Below are 25,271 nucleotides of genomic sequence, written 5' to 3' on the forward strand. Positions count from 1 at the left end.
ATTGTATTGTCCAATCGGTCCTTATGTGTGATAAAAAAACTGAAATTGACATGCATGGCTTGTAGTCAAATCAAGCATGGGTTATAAATACACTTGTATTGCGCATTGAAATGTTGCGCAATATGAATTAATGTCTAACAAAACGGTCAAATAATGTATCATTGTATTGTCAAATCGGTCCACATTGAAATGTTGCGCAATATGAATTAATGTCTAACAAAACGGTCAAATAATGCATCATTGTATTGTCAAATCGATCCTTTATGTGCCATAAAAAAGCTGAAATTGACATGCATGATGTATTGTCAAATTGGTCCTTTATGTGTAAAAAAAAAACTGAAATTGACATGCATGATATATTGTCAAATCGGTCCTTTATGTGTCATTAAAAAGCTGAAATTGGCATGCATGAAGTATTGTCAAATCGGTCCTTTATGTGAGATAAAAAAGCTGAAATTGGCATGCATGACGTGTAGTCAGATCAAGCATGGGGGGTAAATACAAATTTACAACCCCTAAACCCAAATATAACAAGTTTCCAAACTTACTTCGGAGTACTTTACAACCCCTAAAACGACAATCCAAATGTATATGTATGCTTGATGTAATGAGCCGATATTATTTTACGCTAAAAAAAATATTAAGTTCTACATAAAATATTTATATTCCGGTGTTTTAAAACGTGACTAATCTTCGGTCAAAGTACGGAAAAAAGCTTAATTTTGAGTTTGACTTTCAAGAACAGAGGCTGGGGTCGGGGGAAAGAGGATTTCACGCATAGATTCTGTGCGTGAAGCCTACTTTAGTTTTTTTTTTAAAGGGTTAGTTTGGTTCCAAAAGTTATTTTTTAGGTTAAAAAAGTTTCGGATTCAAGGAGTAATGACCAATTTGATAACAAAATTCTAAAGGGAAATAAAGAAAAAGGAGAAACCAAATTTGTCCACATCTAAAGGCAAAGCTCTCCGTTGTTCCAACGAGTCTACTGCGGTGATGAAGTCGAGAAACGGTGAAACTTCTTTGGAACAAACGACATTAACATCGGCAGCTACTATACATATCAAACTGTAATCCAAAGTAGTTTTTTTGGAAAAAAAAAAAATTGCCACGTATAGAATGGATCTAGGTCATTTGGTGGTATATTGACTTGTGAGACTTCCCAACCTCGGTTAGGTCTCCGTTTGCCTGCATTTTGCTTGTGGTAAAGGACATGGAAAAAAAGTTCCTTCATCGCACGTTCAAGTAATTACAACATCTAGTGTCTTCTGAAAGAACAGTGATGCAGTAATTAAATTAGGCACTAACCATGAAACCTAAAAGACCCCGAAAAGAAGAAAACAAAGAAAAAAAAAAAACTAACCAACACAAAAAATCAAGTTCCGAAATTATAGACTAAAATTCATGAAGAATTCATAAAGCGACTAGCAAGAGCTACTGATAAATAAGCTAAACTTTCTGAGAATTATATTAACATACTCTCAATAACCTTTAGGTGCATATTCTCTGCAAAAGCTTTCTTCTGCCAGAGGTTGTCTTCAATATGATCAAACTTGTACGTTCGTGAAGGAAATGATGGTTAATTTGGCTTCCTCGTAGTAGGCCTTGCATATTATATTCCTTTGTGGCCTTATAATAAATGGCATACATATACATATTACTCCTAATAGAGATTAATGATAATGAAGGGTGTTTTTAATGAGAGTAACTGCAAAAAATGCTGGCTAATAGCTAAATTGCTGAATCGAGAAAGGGAAGATGAAAAGTTATTACGGAAATTAATGAGCCACTTTTGAATTTTTAATATATCACATAAATGAAAAAAATTAGAAAAATAGAAAAGAAAACTGAAAGAGGCTTTTTAACATATTTTAAATAAAAATGATCTAGAGAAAAAAGATAAATATACCATACTTCCTCCAGATAAAAAAGAGTGTCCACTTAGCCATTTGCACAGCCGCTAAGAAAATACTAACTTTTAGAAAAAAAATAGGTAACTTGACTAAACTGCCCCTCATTAAATAAGTATTGAGATTTGATCATATACCACTTAATAAGGGCAAATCTGAAAAAACAAAATTTATATTTTCTTGATTTAATACTCTTTTTAATCCAGAGGGAGTACTATATAAGCTTTCTTTAGAATTTTAAACGTCATCAACCTTCGAGTTAATAGGAACAGACAATGTATCTATTTCCCTAAGGATTTATTTAACGGAAAAGGGCCAAAATTACCCCTGAACTTTGGGAAATAATTCATCCATACCCTTCGTTATACTTTGGGAAATAATTTTGGCCCAAAGTTGAGGGGTAATTTTGGCCCTTTTCCGTTTATTTAACCGTCTTGCATTCTGTACACCTTCCCAAAGCATCAAAGGCCTTATTAATAGCTGACCATATTAAATGGGTTCCACGTTTTTTTCTGTTTTTTTTTTCTTATCTACATTAGAATGCACGTATCTTTACATTTCTGTACAAAAAGTGTTATTACAATAGTGTTTGAATGGAGCAAAATGGTCACTCAATATTTGATGTACATTTTGGTAATTCAACTTTTGTTAACTTTTTGTTTCCCACTTTTAGAATAGTATATAGTATAGATTCTGTTGGTTGGACCAAAGGTGATGCACTTTAGCAAACTTAAGCGACTAAATTATATTTAAAGGACTAAATAGACCTACTCATATGGGACAATTTTGGCCAAAAGCTCCATGTTCCAACATATATATCTCGAGTAGAAGGGTGCAAAATACAAACTGCATGCACACGAGTACAATTTATTTCAGATTTTTTTATGTACATGCATGCATAGATCGAAATCATCGAAGAGCTTTCATATGATACATGCATTCATCTTAGCTCAAACGTGTCGGCGGAGAGCATTAAGGAGAGATTGACCCAAGGCCATGGATGGACAGCAGTTGTTAATGCAGCAAACTTCATATTGTGGCTGACCATTGCAGAAGGGGCAGCTGTTGGAGCAGTACTCAGAGCACGACTCGGCATTCCCAGTGTAGCAACAAACTCCCATGATGAGTACTAGTAGTAGCACAACAACTAATGCATTGCTATTTTTCTTCATCATGGCTCCTTAATTTCTCTCTTTATATATGGTCTTTATAATTGTTTGTTGGAGGAGGTTATACTTGTTCTTCATATTTATAGACCAAAAAAACTGTATGTTTGCTTGATTATTAGGTCCAATAATAGAGTTTCCTGTTCCTGTTTATGAATAGCTTAATTAAGGACAAATACTTGAGTTAACGGAAAAAGGTCAAAAATACCCCTAAATTATTCGAAATAGGTCACCTATGTTGTGTTGGTTGGTACATGTTTGGTCCACGTTCCTAGACAAGGAGTAGGTACCACATACTTAGGAGTCCAAGCCAAAATAGGGGCGTTATCGAGGGGCCTGGCTGTCCCTCAGTCAGCATATATGTATCACCTCACACAATATTTCGCCGAACTTGGGTATGCTTATAATATCAAAACTATTTAACGAGTTCCACATAAATCATTTAAACTTCCTAAAAAATATCTAATTAAGCGTAGAAGTAAAAATATGAATTTTTGAATACTGAAAAATGTCATTAAAAATAGGAAGAACGGTACCAAACAAAAGTTTTAAGATAGTGTAATTTTTGTCTTTGGGTAATAGCTTTTGTAGCAACCATCAATAATTCATTTCTCGAACGACTATGACAAATGTAAGTAAGAAAGAAAGACCGGCATGAGAATCCATCGACCATTTACTACAATAGTACAAGTAGAACAAAAAATATAGAGGCATGGAATAAACGTGTTAGTAATTCACTGACCTTGTTGGTTGGTCCATGTTTGGTCCACGTTCCCATTCAAGGAGTAGGTACCACATACACAGGAGTCCAAGCCGAAATAGGGGCGTTATCGAGGGGCCTGGCTGTCCCTATCAGTCAGTATATGTTGGTCCAAGTTATGTCGTCTCAATAAATGAAGGAAAATTAAATGTCATAATTATTTCTAAAAGCTATTTATAAATTATAATTATCTTTTCTAATAATTATATTTCGTAGTTACATTTTACATTTCGTAGCTACTATACATGAGGCGCGCTGTAGTTGGAGTAGTCATTGAGCATGTGCTTTGTCCTTGCGCGCCCAGGTTCGAATCCCGTTGGCCACATTCTTTTTCTGAGAAATTGCAATTTCGGTTGTATTTTCGTGTATTTCTTTGTATTTATATTTCAGATAGCAACCTTACAGCTGTACTTAAAAACACGGAAATACAGCCGAAATTGTAAAGGTAGCTAAGGTTTGTAAATTGCAAATTTGTAGTTATATATTGTTAAGAGCTTATAAAAGGTAGCTGTTTATGTAAGTTGCCCTTTAATATAACTATACGTGGATATGCATCAATTAAAGACGATCATTTTTCTGATCTAATAAAGTGTTATTTTTATGGGCTACATATAAATCTTTTGTTATAAGGTATGGATTTTATATGCGTAGAAACTAGTTAACTTTTCAGTTATAATTAGTGGGTTCATAACTGAAGAGTTGCACCTCTTTTGAAAGGTTACATTTAAAAAGTTATGTCTCTTCCGAAGAGGTGCCTTGCTGTTATAGATTAGTTGTGGTCTCTAAGTCTGTTACTAATTCTTTTCATTTCTGGCCCATTGAGAGAAGTGTCACAAAGAAAGTAACAAGACTTAGAAGATCATGACTTATTTTTATAATGGATAAAAGGTAAGTGCCCTTACTGTCCTTCTAAGAATTCATATTATTGACTAATGATTTACTAGCGATCATGTGTTGTTAATTGAGTTTTCCAACATCCTATACTGGAGGGGAGCCAAATACGCATAAAATATATAGGGGTTCCAAAGTATCATGCCTTAAAATCTTGTCACATACATATATGAATCAGAAGAATACTGAATATTACTGTATGGCTAGTGAAGAAAGAAGGTAACCAAATTACTGATTGCAGATTGTGATTTCAGTTTTTCTTTGTGTCTTCAAATTTAGGGGAGCTCTTCCAGATTCCAAGCGTACTACCTCATAACAAAACGTCTCGTTACCCTCATAAGTTACCTTTTTAACTCAAATGTTTTCTTGAAGTCCTTATCAGAGCAATAGTAACCATAGTTAATATCATTGGTTAACAAAATGAAATCTGCTACATTTAATTATTTAACGTGTAACACGTCTGGAGTAGAATTGGAGGAAATGGAGAGATCTCTTACTGCATAGTTGCCAAATCCCTGCACTGTAACTTCATGCTAATTAAAAAAGGGTCAAAGAATCAAATTTACCCTCTAAGTATGATTTATAATTTAAATTTATCATCCGTCAAAGTTTGGAATCAAATTTGTCCTCCCCGTTAAGATATTTGATATGTTTGCCTTTTTATGGATGGACGTCCACATCACAAAAAAAAAATAGCCACGTTGGATTCACATCAGATTTACGTAGGTAACTCGTACCCAACTCAATAAACCCATAACCTGACCCGTATTCCCATCCCATAAATATTTTTTCAACCCTAGATCATTTTTTTTCTGCAATATACTGAAGGTAGAAATTGAATCATCTGAATCACAATACAAAAAAACAAAAATTAAAATAAAACATATAATACTAAAAATAAAATAAACATTATAAGGGTTGGGTATAGAGAGAGTAGTAATGAGAAGTAATAATTCCATCATTGAATTTCCAGTCAAATTGCTCACAAACCTGGAAAGGCAAATTGTCAAAAAATCAAATCATAACAAAATGGAAAAATTAGAGATTTGTAGAAAAATAATGAGAAGAAATCGTAACAGTTCCCTAAGATGTTTGTTTGGATTGAATGTTGTCAGAGAACCCATCGTCGGTAACAGAGATGGCAAAGTTCGTTAAGTGTGTGAGCAGTGAACTGTTGCACCGGTGAACTTGAAACAGTTTTGAATCGGAACTTCAAAGACTATTCGAGCAAAGGAGATGAATTTAAAAAAGAACAGGCCGCACAATGATAGGTGTTCTTTATATTTATCTAACAAAAGTACTTAGAGCCTGTTTGGATGGGCTTATGCCTATCCAAAAAAATTAGTTGGGGTAGTCTAATTTTTTTTTTTTTGGCTTATAAGCTGTTTTCAACTTATAAGCTGCTTTAGATAAGCTAAGTCAAATGGGTCCAATTATTTTTTTAAGTTTATTTTAAGTACAAAATGACTTTAAGTTGGCCAGATAAACACTCAAAAAAGCTGAAAACAACTTATAAGCAACTTATGAGCCAATCCAAACGGGCTCTTAGTATTTAGTACTTTGGGCTTTTGATGTTTATTCATGTTATGAAATCGAAGAAATGAGAGAGATCGAGAATGAACAGAACGCATTGCATTGTTTCTTTCACTGAATATAAAAGACTAATCACTATTTATAGAGAACTAAAGAAAATAAAATAAAATGAAATATGCAATTTTTCTTATAGATACTAAACTAAAAGAAAATAAATATTTTATATTTAATGTAGATCCTTAACTTAGAAAGAACATAAATATTTAAGTATATTCGTAAATGAAAAAAAAGTAAATATTACCATTAATGTAAATCATAACAGAGAAGGAAAGTAAATTTTAACAATTCAAGTTTCATTTTTTATGCATTTTCCGTTATTTGATTTGTTTAACCTCAACTTTTGCTTCTTATCTAGAAAGGGTTTGTAGTTATCGGTTAATTTTTGTGTGGTTATGTGTTGTATGTTGTGTTCTTGAGCCTTTTTCTGATTTTATATTATATATCATACGCATGTTTAAACACTTTCTTTTTTATGATTTTAAAGAGTTTGAATATATTGATATGGGATAAATGTGCAATGTACGAAAAATAATTCTTCTAAATATAAGAGGATCAAGTTCTTTAATATAGTGATTTAGTAACCTCATAAAAGTACAGACTACAATCAAGATTTGATGGACATTACTAAACTCGGATTTTTTTTGTTTGTATAAAACACCATGGCCCCTCTATCCCCTCACTTTCAATACTTATCTTTTCTCATATGGCTCTCTCGTTCATCAACATCTTCTTCTTATTGTTATTGATCACTCCTTTTGACCTTTCATTAGCAAAAAAATGTATATTTTCCACTAAGTATCAGGTACATGTTATCAACAAACTTCCTTCTAATTTTCCAAAACTGCAAATTCACTGCGCGTCGAAGAATAGAGAAATTGGTTTTTCTTCCCGTAGATGGGGACTTAAGTTGGTCGTTTTGCGGGAATTTTTTGAATAATATTTTGTACTTCTGTCACTTTTGGTGGGGTTCAAAGGATACATCTATTCATGTGTTTGACAAACCAAACTATTGCATCAAAGATGGACAAAATCGAAATCTTTTGAATTATTGTAAATGGGAGGTGAGATCAGATGGTTTTTATTTGGAACAATATAATGCTGATAATGGAACATATTATATGGATCGCTATTTTGAGTGGTCTAATTAGGGAATATGATGTTTTGCTTGTGTTCTTGTTTATGTAAAGTGAGAAGGAAAAATAAGACTGAATTTTAGTGTTGCTTTCGTTCTTATTTATTCTTGTGTTTTTATTTTGGAAAAAAATTCAGATTTGCCCCTGTACTTTGCAAACAAATTATCTTTGCCCTCAATTAGAGGTTTGATTCATCCGTATTCCCTCCATTATAATTTTGATTCGAAATTTGTCCTTAATTATTAACCGACCAACATTATATATATAGCTAGGGAAAATGTCTAAATTAATTCTTATGGCTGGAAATTGCTCTTAATCACACGGACCAACATTTATCCTTATATAGAACAATGGAATACCACTCAAAAGTGGCAGATAGATGTTACAAATTCATTTCTTGATCAGATATAATGCAACTCATTTTTCATGGTGGAAATCAATTTTATGGCTTCACTTTTGGTACTTGACTCGATACATATAGGGATTATTAATTTTTTTGGATCCTTGTCATCGATTAGGATTAAAGATCCCCTCCATTGATGTTTGGTCCAGTTTTATTTAATGGTATTACCGATTTGTTACATGTATCAATTTTATTATTTCATGGTTGAGATTTCTTTTGTAGTAGTTATCTAAAAATGATAAAAATAGTATTTAATACAAATTTAAATATGCAAACACTAACGGCGGCCGTCTATATCAACGAGCCTCACACCCAAATGCAACCCCCATGATTCATAGTACAGTCCAACAAATTTATTCTGACAAATTACAAATGTTTTGTTTTCTTTTGAAGTCGATATTTCTGATGTTTTCGAAAAGTAATATGACAAGTATAATTTGTTTCAGATCGACATAAAACTTAAATAATGAGATTCATATGAAGTTAAATGAATTTTAAAATAGGGATATATCTTATGATTACGAGTGTTCAAACCAAATCGTAAAAATAATACCAAATCGAAAACTGTAATCAAATCGATAAGAAAAAATTGGCTAGGATTGATTTGGTATCGAGTAATAAAAAATTGAACCAAACCAATATATAAATATATCATTTTTGTTATTTTTTTAAGATTTTATGTAGAGTTTTCCTTAAAAGCATGTCAAGAAATAATTCTCGTTGGATGTAATATTTAATAGAATTATACGATACATTCATTTCTATATATATTTTGAAGGCCAAACTCATCGGGACACTTGACAAGATATTTCACTTAGACACCTCAACTAATAGTCTGTTTGGCCAAACTTATAAAATCAACTTATTTTTAAAAGTACTTTTAAAAAAAAATAGTTTTCAAAAAAGCACTTTTAGCGAAAAGCAGTTTGTGTCTGGCCAATTAATTAAAAAAACACTTTTAAGCAGCAATTAGTGTTTAGCCAAGCTTTTAAAAGGTGCTTCTATTTGTATTTTTCTCAAAATTATTTTTCAAAAAAGTGCTTTTGGGCAAAAACTGTTTTTTTAGCTTTTGAAAAATTGTTTCTGCTACTCTCCAGAACCACTTATTTTCTCTCAAAAGCTTGGCCAAACACCTCACTTTAAGCACTTATTAAAACAATAAATACTTTTAGGGAAAAAATAAATTTGGTCAAACAGGCTATAATCCTTATATCTATTGAGCACTCAGACTACATGAAATTTGTTCCAATTAGACTCTTTTTACTGAGATGACATGATGAGTGTAATATACTCAAAATCAGGGCGTGAGAGGTTCACTTAAGCAATTTTTATTTTATTTTTCTCTTCTTCTTCCCCATTTTTCTATCCACTACCTCCCACCATTTCTGCAAACTTAAACTCCTTCCATGGTGGTCAAATTTGGTCTCTTCAGTTGCAAATTGAAAGAAGATGGGTCATTCCAATCAAAGTTTCCTCTTCCATATCCCGATTTCTCTTCATCCCTTTAAGCCATTCCCACTAATTCAATTGAAAACAATATATCATCACCTTCGTTGCTTTACAGTATTCATCCATATGGACTACTGATTAGATTTCACAACGAGACTATTTTTGGATTTCCAAGAGTCAATCGCCTTAATATAGTTTCTTATTTATTGCTATTGTTTTTGCTCCTTCTCTTTGAGGATTGAATATCGGAGCAGCAAATTGAAGAAGAGATTTGGTATTTTTGTTTGTGAAATTCATAGAAGAGACTGGAGAAAAAAGGAATTATTACTAGGCTTCCACAGTTCCGGCCAAGTCTAATAGCCCATAGAAGATGGATAACAAATCAATGTCGCTTCAACGGCAGGTGAAAATTCTTGTCAATCGCAGGTGCCTCCCGATGGGTTTGACCTATTTTGAATAATGCTTAATTTAACATGTATCATCACTCTTATATCAATCGTTGTTGACATGCGTCAATTTATTTATTCTTTCATGTTTATATTTCAAGATATATTAAACTTTTATATTTTCGTCGAGTTCGAGGCTAACCAAATAACTATTGTGTTCAATGTTATCTAGACTTATATTGATTTATCAAATCTTTATGAATCACTCCAAAAAATAAGATCCACATAGTATTCATGTGACCAAGAAAAACCGAAAAACCCGACAAAATCGAAACAACCAAACATATATACTCACAATCACTTTTATGTTTCAGTATCTTGACCTTAATAATTCAGATTAACTAAAAAATAAAATTGGCATAAATCATATGGTAAATTATTTCTTGAAGCTTTTGTGATCAATCTCGAAAATATTTGCCTGCAAAATGTATATAACATCTATACGTTAATAGATAAATGTGTATTAGCGCCAAGGTTTCTCCTGTGTTGATTTTGATGATAACAAATCAATATAAATTTTATTAACGGAGCATTTACTTAATTGTTGAAAATTCTTTTTTTATGCAGGTTTAGATGATGAAGGATTTTGTGAAGATCCAAACAAAAATAATGAAAGAAGATATTTCCAAGCTTAATGGAAGGAATAACTTTTGAAAGCTATGGAAGGAAGCTTGCCAAAATCTGGAAGGAAGATCTGCTACTTCAAGGGAAGAATATTACTCTGATTTTATGGAAAAAAATTCTACAAAAGGAAAACATCAAGATCAATATGTTATTTAGGAAAGGTCCAAATTTCATGGAGTATCAAGATATGCTAGAAGTTTCAAGTGTACAAAAGAGTTCACATTTTGAGTGATTAAAGTTTAAATTCAGATAGATATGATTATATTGGAATTAATAAAAATGTAGACCAAGGTCAAACGGAGAGGATCTTGATATTCTCTTGCAATTAAATAAGATCTCATATTTGTACAATCCAGAGAGAAAGAGTTCAGAGAAACTATTCGAGAGAATATTAGTTACTCTGGAAAGAAGATATCCTATGAAAGGAAAGATCTCTAAAGATGTTCAAATTTGAATATATTTGCTTCAAGTTTGGAAGGAAGGTGATGAATTTACTATAATTTTAAGGAAAGATTATTCCGAAGATTCCCTGAGTTACTATAAGCTTTGTTATGGGAATAAATTATATTTCTAAGACCTATTATGAAAAGGAAAGAATCTCAAATTATTACTGTATGATTGAGGATTCCCCAAGTGTTCCATAATTTATGGAAGTAAATGAAGAAGCATATTTGGAAAAGAAAATATGGAGTGTCTAGATGTTATGTAATTATATTCAAAACTGAAGTACACTTTATATTGGAAACGGTTAGACACTCCATTAATCTCACTTTAGAAAAGATGTGTCTCTTTGTTTGTCTAAAAAACTGAAGAAGATAAAGAGTTGCAATAAAAAACTGAAGAAGATAAAGAGTTGCAATTAATTATATAACATATATCAAATTCATCTACAGAATAACAAATTATATTTGAATGGTCTTCTTGTTTCAATCTATTCATTCAAAGTATTGCTCTTTATCATAAATTAATTGTGGTGCTAATGGACAAATTGTCGTTATTCATGTCTATGTTCATAAAGGAATCATGACATTTATTTAGAGGCGTATAATATATTGGTATTCATCTCTCACGTAGATTTTATTCTTTACAAGAAATTGATTGATGAGTGCATAGTGGAGAATTTGTCGATGTTAATTGTGAGTATACCACATACTTGTTAATATTTGATTCTCGCCTTTCCATGCTTGATTTAAGGGGCCGTCCATGTATTTGACTTTCAAATTAACTTGAATTCAATAAGAGGATCTCTTTGTGTTGATAGGACATCATATCATTCAACGCATTAAAAATTAAGTGGAAAGACTCAAAAAGTTGTTTGTAAGATTTGCTTTTAAGTCTTTTTCTTTACCTTTCTAACACATGATTGACAAGTGAACTAAGATTTTTGAATGTGGAGACATTCAAAAAGAAAAAAAATGAAAGGTTCTATTTAATTTCTATCAATTTTCCCTCTTCAAGACGTTGAATGGCAAGTTGTTCTATCAACACAAAGAACTCACAAGTAATTTGCTAGAACGAATCACAAATTATGAACTATACTGCATTTATACTACCGCTTCAAGAAGCTCTTGTGTAATTTTATGGATGTTTCAATCGGTAATGGCCTAAAAAATTTGAACTTCCTTGTTTTATTTGAAAATTTTACAAAAGGAATTTTCAAAATCCTCTTTCATCACTTTACAAGAAAATAAGCTCAAGGTTTATGTATGACCTACAATACAATAATTTATATAGTCAAGCACCAAAAAATAAATTAATTAATAAATAAAAAAGAAAAATGAAAAATGTGAGTACAAACACGAAAAATGTAAGATTAATATATAAATTTAACTTTTCTATACAAAAATGACGACTCGAAATTAAGTTTCCAAGAAGAAAGGATTGCCTGTGGGTATATACATAACTGCTTCAGTAGCTCTTTTCCGCAATAACAAATTGACTAAAAATCTCTTCAGTCTTCCATTCTCATCAAAACTTTCATTCATTATTGCCTTGTATCTCGGAAAGCTATTTGTACTTGTTAAAAATTATAAATAAAAAATAATAATTCTCATTTTTTATTTAGCTTAATTTGTTATTTTCCTCTTCGAGTAATTAAATTTACTAAGTTAGACGAACATTCATTTGTGTAGGATTTTCATTATATAAGAGATTTAAGTCTTTAATTTTGAAAAACAAGAATAACAATAATGTATTTGTATAGAATTTACATAATATGGGGGTGGATTTGCAGTTGTTTCATATTGCAGGGGCATCTTAGTGTAATTTACTCTTTTTTTTTATTTTAAAACTATTGAAATCTTCCACTTGTAGCTTGTTTCATTTATCTATCAGATGCTGCATTCACTACCAAGAAAAGCAGTAGGTGGGCGGTATGTACGCTTCCGGCCTTAATAAGAGATTTCAGCTTTCATAATAATCGAGTCGCCTAAGTTAGACTTACTAACATGAAATTGGATTACTCGTACCCAAAGCAACAACGGACCAAGAAATGCTAAATTTATTCATTTCCACTATAGTTTTACAAACTTCGGGAAGCGAGAATGAGATGGTTTGGGCATGTGAAGAGGAGAGACACGGATGCCCCAGTGCGGAGGTGTGAGAGGTTGGCTATGGATGGTTTCAAAAGAGGTAGGAGTAGGCCGAAGAAGTATTGGGGAGAGGTGATTAGACATGATATGACGCAGTTATAACTTACCGAGGACATGACTATAGATAGGAGGGTATGGAGGACTCAGATTAGGGTGGAGGACTAGTAGATAGTCTCGTTTATCCTTTCATATTAGTAATCGCATTATCGCGCTATAGTTTCTTGTGCTTTGATTTCCGCTATTATTTGTTATTTCCTGTACTTTGATTATCTTATTTTATGTGTGGTAGCTACTATCCCTTTGCAAACTACTTCATCATGGCTTAATTGCTTTCGTTATTTTCATTTCAATATCACTTTGAATTTCTTGGTCTTATCTGACATTTTTTTTATGCTTTCTATTGAGCCGAGGGTCTTTCGGAAACAACTGTCCTACCTTGATAGGAGTAAGATCAATCAAAGACTGCAAACTAGAGGGATTCCTTGAACATTTCTAGGATAGTTTCTGGTTATACCGAACCTGAAGAAATACCAGCAGTTTGCAGGTAAGTACTCTGCACCAGTCCTATGCTAGTTGAAATTTGTTAGGTAAAGATCAGAACTATTGAATTTAGTAAGATCAATTGTAGTTTTTTATGTTCTAGCTTTGCTCAAGTAGGATCTAAAATAAGTGACACTGAAATTCACGGAAAGGGTAAAATTATTTGGCATGCTAGATTAGAGTATCTTGAATCTTTAAAAAAAAATTGTAACTTAGTAATCTCTGATATTTTCTTGATGTCCAGGAAACCATCCAATGAGTACTTAAATTATGTCATAATAAAACTAGGAGAAACTCTTGTTGACTTACTATCAGAAGCGCTCGGGCTAAAACCAGATCATTTAAAAGCCATGGAATGTGACAAAAGGACAAGGGTTGGTATGCCACTACTACCCAGCATGCCCACAGCCAGAGCTAACTCTTGGTGCCGATAAGCATACAGATCCATCTTTCTTCACCATCCTGCTTCAAGATCAAAATGGCGGCCTTTATGTCGTGCATAATAACCAATTTTTTGATGTTGAACCAATTGAACATGGTTTGGTTGTTAATATTGGTGACCTTCTACAGGTTTGCAACAAAATACACAACTATTTGTTCTGATTTATCTTCATGTAGTTACAAATCGTTACTCATCTGTGTCTGATTTTGTAACAGAACCTATCAAATGGCAAGTTTGTAAGTGTAAATCATAGAGTTGTAGCGAATAAAGTAGGACCAAGGATGTCAGCGGCATGCTTCTTTACTGGTGTTTCTGAACCTCCAAAGATGCTTGGTCCAATCAAAGAGCTCATATCAGAAGAAAACCCCCCACTATATAAGGAATTTCTTGTGAGCGATTACATCACTAAGTTTTTCTCCAAGCCACTTGATAAGTCTGGTCTTGATCTTTTCAGACTGCGAAAAGTGACCAGGCGCCAAATCGCGCAGCAGTGAACATCAGTATAATGTTTATGCAGAACAATGTCCAAGTTTATGGTTTGCTATACAATAATGCTTTAACAACGAATACTGTATTATCTAAGTACTTTTGGTAGATAAATATAAAGAACACCTATCATATTGCAGCCTATTCTTTTTAACATTCATCTCCTTTGCTCTACTTCTACACTTAGTCATGAAGTTCAGAGGCGCTCGCTTACATTTTCTGCTCTTTGTACCCAATGGTCCGCATCATCTATATGATGCAAGTATTGTTTCTTTCTTCAATCTGTTTTGTAAGATCCCTGAAGATGCCATCAGGGCAAGTGTTCTGCATTACCAACTAGCTACTGCCAATTGTCCAAGACATGAACATTTTTTTAACCTCATTATGCTGAAATATTTTGAAGAGAGAACCGTATAATTTCACTGTGTGATCGTAAGAAAGAGTTAATAGATAGGCCATGTCCCCACCTTTAAAGCCCGATATAACTTGTTCACAGAGAAGTAAAATGTTCACCATATGATGGTTTTTGGTCGAAGAAAATCATGCTAAATTCACAAGACTTCTAATAGTTATCGACTAGGGTCACATGATCATAAACAACTAGCTAGGAGTAGGAGGAGACAATGTGCTGAGGCAATGTTTTCTAGCACTAGTTCTCATTTCAACCTTGAACATTGCTTGACATTAAGCAATGATTACGATAAATGATAGGCATGGCTTGTGGTTCTTTTGGATGCAGGGGGTATCTGCCTACATGTTCTGCTGATTTACCCAAGAAATTTCAGCATCCATTTATATATCTTGATTACTAATTAGCTCTCCTAATATCTTCAAATGTATAGTCTTGGTGACTGCCTGTAATGAGCCATGTGATGGATTCCCCTACAAATGCCAAAATAAGGCCTGTGATTTCAAACTACATCAAATTTGTGCTTCAATTCAAAGTGCAGTGATAACGTCCAAATCCACTTCTTAAAGAGAAAGTGTACACGATCGTCGCAATATAATTTACCCAACTATGAGTCGGGGTCGAATCCACAGGGAACAATATAAAGACGATTTAAACAAGTAAGGAATTATCACCAACTAAGCTAAGCCAAACACTTTTTCAATACGTGATTTTTGATTTAAAAACTAACAAACAAAACTAACCTAGAAAACAAGTAAAATGATCAATGGCCACAAGCATGGATACAAAGGAAATTACTCTCAAGTAACGATTCAATGTATTTCACGATTTTATAACTATGAGTGAGTTTATACTAATTAGATAATGATCTCTAGAATCTCATCAAAAGTATTTCAATCAAATCAATGAATTTCACTCTAAGCTTTCTCAAGCCTTAGAGTGTGATATTAAGCACAATAAATATAATCTCAAGTAACTTTCCTAGCTCTAGCTCAAGTTATTAGATAGGTTTTAAAGCCCCAAATTCTTGTTAATTAATCTTTTCGAACCTCAATCTTCCTCTCTCGAGATCAAATCGAAGTAAATGGGGGGGGGGGGGGGGTGTCTTAGGGTTAGCTAATCCCTTAAGAAACATTAAAGAACAAGATTAATTAAAACAACAAAGACCCACTTTAATAGAAATAAAAATCATTCAATACATAAGCATAACAAAAGATTTCATCCAACTTTGCAAATGAATATTTTCATAAACAAGATTAAAGTGATGGAATATAATTTTACACACTTAGATATATAATACAAAGCAAGGAATTGAAGAAATGAGTAAAGTATTAAGAAATTTCTTATTAAGATCTTTAAATCTTCAATCCCCAAGTGTGGATGCAAAACCCTAGCTCTCCAAGCTTGTAAATATGGCCAAAGATGAAAATAATATGCCCCAAGTCTCTATTTTGTAGCTCCCCAACTTTTTCAAGTCAAAATATGACAAAATAAACCCCCAAAGTTTCAATTTTGCAAATATGGCCCCTTTTTGCAGTTTTAGCCACTTTTTCACTTTCTTCAATTTGGTCTCTTTTTGACTTGTTTTTTTACTTGATTTCTTCCAAAGCTCTTCTCAATCATATAAACCTATAAAATGGAAGTAAACAATATTAAATGCACTATTTTTTCAATCAAAATATAGCAACAATCTAAGATTAAAGCAGAAATAAGTTGGTAAAATACCAACTTATCATGCAGTTATTCTTAACAAAGTGTTTTCTTGAACTGCCTTACAGCTTAAAGCTTATATTTAACTCTGCTCTAGTTTTTTATATATATATATATATATATATATAAAATGTTGTGCGAAAAGGGAGCTTTGGAGCAACTCAAGTCTCCCTGTAACCTAAAGGTCACGGCCTCACAGGTGCGAGTCGGGTAATCAACTAATGATGTTTGTGGTCAGGGTAGACTGCCTACATCAAAACATCCTTGGGATGCGACCCTTCCCTAAACTTTGTGTCACACGCTATTGCTTTGTGCACCGAGCTACCTTTTTTCTTCTTCTTTTTTAATAAAGAAGCTTTGCTTAGTTGTATTTCTTGAAAATTAGCATTTGTTTTTCTAAATCTTGGACAAACGCATGAAATGAAATAAGTGATGTGCAGTCTAATTTATCTAGCCGCATCAAAAGAAAAAGAGAAATCACAATTATATTCAGTGGACTAATTTAGGAGCAAGAGGAAAAAAACTAAAAAGGAAAATTTTCAATCCGATGTTTGTACCGGACTAATAAATGCAAGATATACAGGTTGTTTTATACAACTTTTATCCCCTTAAAAATTGTAGTTGAGTAGATAAAAATTAAGAAAATTTCAAACATTAGAATAGAGCTTTTTAAAATTTAGAAAAGTTTCATGACCAAAAAAAAAGCAAAAAAAAAAAAAAAAATGAATTTATAGCATACAACAACAACCGTGTCTCAGGCTCACACAACTTAGGATCGGCGACGTTAAATCATATAATTTTTTTTAATATTACTCAAAAAGTTTTCAAATTTTTTATATCATATCTTAGAGTTACATTAATTACACTTGGAGCAAGATTTTATGCAAATAATTTTTTTTTTCCAGGGAAGATAGAATATTTAAATTTATTAAGTTAGACAAGCATTCCTTTGTTTAGGATTTCATTATTCATGGAACTAGTATACGTACCCGTGCGATCCGCGGATCATTTTAAAGAAAAAAGAGCGGAGAGAGATAGTAGAAACCAGGGGCGAATCCACACCATTGCGTGTGGGTTCGCGGGAACCTACAACTTTTATCCGAATCTTGTATTTATAATGTGAAACCCTTCAAATATATAAGAAATTTGAGCTGAGAACCCAGTAACAACAGATACTGCTAGCTGGGAACCCATAAGCTTCAAATTCTGGATCCACCTCTGGTAGAAACAGATGTATATATGCACCATGTGTGACATATTGCAGATTTTATATTCTCATCTTTTTGGATTGGTCTTATTACATATTAATTTTTTTTATGGTATATGTAGCTGTTACTGCTTCATTACTGACCATTTCTTCAAATAGTATAGAGATCATATGTCTCTCTAATGAGGTAAAACAAATGTTAATGGCTGCAGAAATTGTTTGATTATTATGGACCATCTAAAGCTATTATTGATGGAGCAAATGTTGTCCTTTACGGGCAAAAATAAAATAAAAATACAGTAAGTATCGGTTGCCTTGTTAATGAAATATGATATCTTCATGACAGCCTTGTATCTTTATAAATTCAGCTTTTTTGCTTTCTCTCATTGATAATTTGCATTCAGGTCAATGCTGTTGTGGACCTTTTTCTCCAAAAATATACTATTAATCCTGCTCATTTCTATTCCCCAAATCCAACAAATGTATTCTTGAAGACACTAAATTTGTAATTTTTTATGTGCATTCCCAATTCAGTCTAGATACCTGTAAATTCAATTATTAGATAACCATTTTATAAGTTTTCTGGACAATAATCTTGCAAATTGGTTTGCTAATATCCAATTCAACAAAGACTATTGTCAATTTGATGACCCCCGTATTATTTTTAGACCAACATGTTTCTTACTTCCATTCAGCCAACATCCTCAGTTTCAAGGTGACAACATGCTAGCCGTTTAATAGAAATAAGGCATAATAGACTTCAAAATATCAATCGAAACACTAGTTTAATGAAGCATAAATTAGAGTATATCTAAAAAATTGATCCCTATCAGAAACTTGGATATTATAGAGTACCATATTGTTTATAACCAAAAGAAATTTCGTAGGAACAAAATATAAAGAAAACCATAAACATGACTAAATAATGATTCTACAAGACCTGCACATACAATAACTTATGCAATTTTCTTCTTCTTCTTCAATACTCTCTTGATCTTCTTTCCGGCTAGTAGTGCATTTGGGTCATCATCACTACTGTTCTAGTATCTTATATATTTATCTTGGTAGGAGTATTTGCAACAGATATATCAGTGTTATCAGTGGAATCCTGCAAAATAACAATGCAAAGGTTAATAGAATCATCTTTACTCCATACCTATCGGTCCTCATTTTCTTCATTAAGATACGTTCAGGCTTATAATATTTATAAAATTTTAAGGATATTTTAATTATTTCATAAAAGAACAACTTATTAGAATTTGTTTTACCAAACACATCAATTTACTAACATGTTAGTATCTGCACAATTGCCTGAGAAAGTATTTTGAAGTACAATAATAGAAGATAAGTCCAACTCAATTTCAACATTTCTATCAAAACTTGTGATTGCTTAATTATAATTATAATATCAATTGTTACACTTAAAACTTACCAGTTATTGCCAAAAGGGCTTTAAAGGCTTGAATGGTTATAAAAGTCTTCCAAACTGTAAAATTACGATTTTTTTTTTTTTTTATCAATAGACAACAATTCATTTTGCTTCTATAGAGAGATTGATTTCTTTATATGTGTATATTTCAAATAGCATAAAGAAGAATAATATTTCAACAGGAAAACTTCGATTATTGAAGTTACTACTATATAAATAACTTAAATACATCACGTAATGATCTTAGAAGAACAATCTACATAGGTTACCAAGGATATCGTATGATTGTAAGTACATCTATTTTCTTGGTGCCAAAATTTACTCGTGGAGCTGAGCATACTGTACAACATTTTCAAATTAAATAAGAAATTAAACTGAAAATATAGAAGTCTAACAAAGATAAAGTAAGAGATTCCTTTAGAGCAAGTTAATCTTTAGGGATGCCAAAGTAAACCATATTCTGATCAAGAGCTTGCATATTATTCTTTTTTCCTTTTAAGTGAGTTGTATTAAGATTTCTTATTATACGATTTGACTCCTCCTTTTTGATACTCATGGAAGGAGGAAATGACATTTCTAAAAAAAAAAAAAAGGAACAGAAGGAAAGTTAGCCAACTTCAATTCGAAATCCAAATTCTCTTACATATATTTGAAAAGTAAAATATTAACATACATAGTCATCATTAAATACAACACAATCAAAGTACTAAATTTGATTCAAAATACATGCATATGATTCATGTAGAATATAGTATTAAAATAAAACATAATCTAACCGTTAAGAATAAAAATTTATCATAGTATCTCTGACTACCTTCGAATGCAACAATCTCTAGAAAGACCGACAAATGCTGCAAAATTTAGTAGTATTTGTTTTACCAAACACATCAATTTACTAACATGTTACTAGCTGCACAATTGCCTGAGAAAGTATTTGAAGTACAATAATAGAAGATAAGTTCAACTCAATTTCAACATTTGTATCCAAACATGTGATTGCTTATTTATAATTATAATATCAATTGTTACACTTAAAACTTACCAGTTATTGCCAAAAGGGCTTTAAAGACTTGATTGGTTATAAAAAGTCTTTCAAATCGTAAAATTACAATTTTTTTTTTATCAATAGACAACAATCCATTTTGCTACTATAAAGAGATTGATTTCTTTATATGCGTATATTTCAAATAGTATAAAGAAGAAAATAAAATTTTAACGGAAAGGCTTCGATTATTGAAGTTACTACTATATAAATAACTTAAATTCCTGATGTAATAATCTTAGAAGAACAATCTACATAGGCATTTAAGCAAAATAGGTTTCAAAAAAAGTAATTTGCAATATATAGATGTATATGTTTCCTTAAAAACTTAGATATTTTAAAAACTTGTGATCAAGGACAACAAATACTTTTAACTGTAAAACATCAGTTGTAATTAATTTTAAATTAAAAAAACTAATGAAAACATGGGGTTACTCTTGGAAATGTTCTTTCTTTTTGAAAAATGTAAACAAAATTTACGTAATAAAGGTCTAAAATGTGATTCATGAAAAATATTTGCAAAATTCATTTCAAAATAATGTTTCCATGTACCTAGTTAAAGTTTATTATATTTTGAAAGTGATTGTGTCTTGATAATGATAAACTTTAACTATGAAAAATAATTATAAGTAATTCCAAATTCAAAAACTTAAACTGCTTAGGATAGTGGTTTGGATAAATACAAATTTAATAAAATAAACAAAGGAGACAAAAACTTGTATTTTACTTGCTGCGAAGAAGAAGCCCAAAAAACGGTTTAGTATTCTTATATTTTTCTGAAAATAAAATTTACTACAAAAAGAAAATCCAAAAAACAACTTTTAATTTTTTTTCAACTTTTAAATTTTTTAACCTTGCGTACATGTGTGTGTTTGTGAGTTAGTGGGGGAAATGGGGTAAGTGACGCGCACTTGGGGTTAGTTTTCAAATCAAATTCAAATAATTTTTGTTGTAATTTGAGGTGGCAAAATGGGTAAAAAATATGGTTATCTGCCCGACCCAACCCATTTTAAATCGGTTGGATACCCAACTCATTTAAAATGGGTCAAATATGAGTCAACCCATATTTTCCACTTAAAATATGAGTAAATTAATGGGTAAAATGGATAAAACCCACAACATATACAGTGTGTTTGGTATGGAGGAATTGTTTTCCAATTTTTTCATGTTTGGTTGGTCAAAATGTTTTGGAAAATATTTTCTCTAGAAAAAGAAGTTCCTTAACCACCCCCTCCAACACCTCCCCCCACCCCACCACGTAACCACCCCTACACCGTCACCCCACTACTTAATCACCCCCTCCTACCCCCACCCCCACCAACCCCACTACCCCCATCCCTGTAACCACTTACCCCACCCCCACCCCTATAACCACCTACCCCACCCCCACCCCTATAACCACCTACCCCACGCCCTACCCCTATCACTACCTACACCACCCCTACCCTTATTACTACCTGCACCGCAACCCCTACCTCTCACCTCCCTACCACCACCCCCTATCTCTCAACTTTGCAAAACTAGGCATTTTGTGAAAATAGTAACTTTCAAAAATAGCAACTTTACAAAAGTAATCACATTCCAAAAGTAGCCGCTTTTTCAAAATATTACTTGCAAAAAGTAGCTACTTTTCATAAATAGTCGTTTTGCAAAAGTAGTCACTTAAGAAAATAGTCACTTTTAGATAATAGCCACTTTGTGAAAGTAGATACTTTTTAAAAATAGTCACTTTTTGAAAGTAGTCAATTTTCATAAATAGTCATTTTGTGAAAGTAGTTACTTTGTAGTTACTTTAAAAACTAACTACTTTGCAAAAGTAGCCATTTTTAAAAATAGCTTCTTTGTGAAAGTATTAAAATAACCATTTTTGCAATGTGCCATTTCTAAGATAGTGGTCACTTTTGTAAAGTAACCATTTTTTTTAAAGTGACACAAAAATGGCTACTTTTGTAAAGTGGCCATATTTTTGAAAAATGACAAAAAAGTTGCTATTTTTGCAAATTGGCATTTTCGGTCATTTTGCAAGAAATATATTTTTGCAAAAATAACCATTTTTATGTCACTTTTCAAAAATGGTCCATTTACAAAAATAGTCATTTTTTGTGTCACTTTTAAAAAATGGCTAGTTTACAAACATAGTCACTTTTTGGGGTTGTCTTCAAAGTACAAAGTAGTCATATATGAAATAGACACTTTGAGAGGTCGAGTCATGGAAAAGTTTTGAAGTTCTATTCTTCCCACAAATGTTGAGGCGCAACTATGTACTAAGGATTGGGTTTGTGGACAAAATGGTAATTTAATCTTCTCCATATTGGCTACATGAAGCCAACATCTTTGAAGTAGCTTTGGATAATATGGATAAGATGGATATCCATATTATCCGTCGGGTAACCCATTTTTTAACCGTGTTAAATATGGGCGGGTCGGGTAGTTGATCCGTTTTTTATCAACCCATTTTCGACCCGGCCCATATCCGACTCGACCCGCCCGTTTGCCACCCCTACTTGTGGCCATTGATTATTTTACTCGCTTTCTAGGTTAGTTTACATTTCCGCATTAGTTATAATTTTCTCAAAAAACCAAAATATTATCTATCGTTTGGCTTTAGCTTAGTTGGTGAAAGTTCCTTACTTTCTTAATCGCCTAGCATATTGTTCCCTGTGGGATCGACCCCGACTCATAGTTGGGTAAATATATTGCATACGACAGTGTACACTTTCTCTTTGAGGAGTGTATTTGGACGTTATCAAGGGGGCAAGCATCAAATTCCCAACAGTGGAGAGACAATTCAGCTGGCAACTCTGCTAGTAATGCGCTTAATGATTCTGCGGAGTTGAAAAGTATGATGCAGAAAATGCTAATGAATCAGGACAGAACTGAGAGCACAATAAAGGGAATGTCTCAGGTTCAACTATCTCATTCAGCTTCCATTCAGAAGCTTGAATCGCAATTCAGAGATCTTTCCAGAGAAGTGCACACTCCTCAACGTGGACAACTACCAAGTGATACAGTTCCAAATCCAAAAGGTAGTGGGGTAAACTCTGTGGAGCATGTAGCTGCTATTAGCACCAAAAGTGGAAAAATACTTCAAGGTACTGATAAAAAGGTGGTTGATCTCGAGCCAATTGTTGAAGAAGAGGCACAACCTGATGTATCTGATGATATTGTGGAGGAAGAAACAGAGGAGGAAGTCCCTATTATAGCTGAAAAGGAGCAGAATCTTGATAATCTCAAGGCACAAGGAGAAAAACAGGAAAAGGGGAAGGCAAAACTTTCTGGCGCTCTACGCCCTTTGAGCCAATTGTTCAAATCTTCACCGCCTTTTCCTCAAAGGCTAGTGAGGAAAACAGAAGATGACAAGTGCTTGCGATTTTATGATTAACTCAAGCAGTTGACGATGAACATTCCTTTCATGGACGCTGTCCAAGAAATGCCTGGGTTTGCTAAGTATTTGAAGGATCTCTTAACAAAGTAGAAGAAGCCATTGAAACACGACACTGTGGGTATCACTCATCGCGTTAGTGCTATTCTTTCAAAGACCACAGTGCAAAAAAGGGAAGATCCTGGAGCATTCACCATTCCATGCACCATAGGGCAGCAGGATTTTGCCAAGGCTTTAGGTGATAACGGGGCTAGCATAAATCTTATACCCCTTGAGATTTTTAAGAGATCAGGATTAGGGATGCCAAGGCCAACTACCATAAGGTTGCAGATGGCTAACAGATCGATAAAAAGGCCAGTGGGGGCAGTTGATGATGTGCTTGTTCAAATCGGGGAATTCCTACTGCCGACAGATTTCGTGATTCTTGACTGTGCTATTGATCAAGAAATTACCATTATTCTGGGGAGACCTTTCCTTGTGACAGGGAGGGCTCTTATGGATTCCGAGAAGAATGAGATCAAGTTTCAGGTGAACGATGAAGAGGTGACTTTTCACGCCAGCAAAGGCATGAAATTACCTAGTCTTTATCAAAGTATTTCAGTCATTAATTCTGTTGATGTGGTGGATGAAGCGGTAGAATTCAAAATGGAGGAAGAATGCTTGGGTGAAGCATTATCGGCCATCTTGGTGATTTTTGATGCAAAATAAATGGAGGGATATATTGAGACAGTGAATTCACTCACCGGTCTGGGGTCTTACTCTTATGAGCCCAAGAAATTATCTCTTGATTTAGAGAAACGAACAACTCCTCCAGCAAAACCATCAATTATTGAGCCACCGAAGTTGGAACTCAAGCAACTTCCTTCTCATCTTAAATATGTGTTTCTTGGAGCAAATTCCACCCTCCCAGTTATTGTGTCATCACTTCTGAATGAGGGCCAAACTCAAAGACTCATCGCAGTCTTGAGCAAACATTTAAGAGCTTTGGGTTGGACTATTACAGACATTCGGGGGATTCCCTCCGGAATTTGTGAGCACCGAATTCAGTTAGAGGAGGAAAGTTCACCAAGTGTTGAGCATCAGAGAAGATTAAATTCACCGATGTAAGAGGTGGTAAAGAAAGAGATTATTAAGTGGCTAGATGCTGGGGTGGTTTACCCGATTGCCAACAGTCCATGGGTAAGTCCAGTCCTGTGTGTGCCAAAGAAAGGGGGCATCACTGTTGTCCCTAACTCTAAAAATGAGTTGATTCCGACAAGAACTGTCACCGGTTGGAGAGTGTGTATGGACTACCGGAAGCTGAACACTGCATCTTGCAAGGATCACTTCCCTATGCCTTTTATTGATCAAATGCTTGATCGGCTAGCTGGAAGGTCTTATTATTGTTTCTTGGATGGGTACTCAGGGTACAACCAAATCAACATTGCATTGGAAGACCAATAAAAGACTACTTTCACTTGTCCCTATGGGACATTCGCTTTTAGTCGGATGTCATTTGGTCTTTGCAATGCCCCAGCTACTTTCCAACTATGCATGATGTCGATATTCTCTGACATGGTTGAACACTTTCTTGAAGTCTTTATGGATGACTTCTCTGTGGTGGGAGACTCATTCGATGAATGTTTAGACCATCTTGATCAGTTGCTGCAAAGGTATGAGGAGAC

At 33.3% G+C, this 25,271-nt stretch overlaps 1 long non-coding RNA gene and 1 pseudogene across 1 annotated transcript; both read left to right on the plus strand.

The window, feature by feature from the left end:
• The first annotated feature begins 9,109 nt into the window (after positions 1–9,109).
• LOC132610027 (uncharacterized) lies at positions 9,110–11,053 on the plus strand. Its single transcript, XR_009570988.1, has 2 exons — positions 9,110–9,725; positions 10,313–11,053. It is a non-coding gene; the product is annotated as an uncharacterized LOC132610027 (long non-coding RNA).
• Positions 11,054–12,981: 1,928 nt separating this feature from the next.
• On the plus strand, positions 12,982–14,570 carry LOC132611596 (deacetoxyvindoline 4-hydroxylase-like; annotated as a pseudogene).
• Positions 14,571–25,271: the final 10,701 nt, after the last annotated feature.

The sequence above is a fragment of the Lycium barbarum genome, chromosome 9, assembly GCF_019175385.1.
Source record: "Lycium barbarum isolate Lr01 chromosome 9, ASM1917538v2, whole genome shotgun sequence".
Lineage (NCBI taxonomy): Eukaryota > Viridiplantae > Streptophyta > Magnoliopsida > Solanales > Solanaceae > Lycium > Lycium barbarum.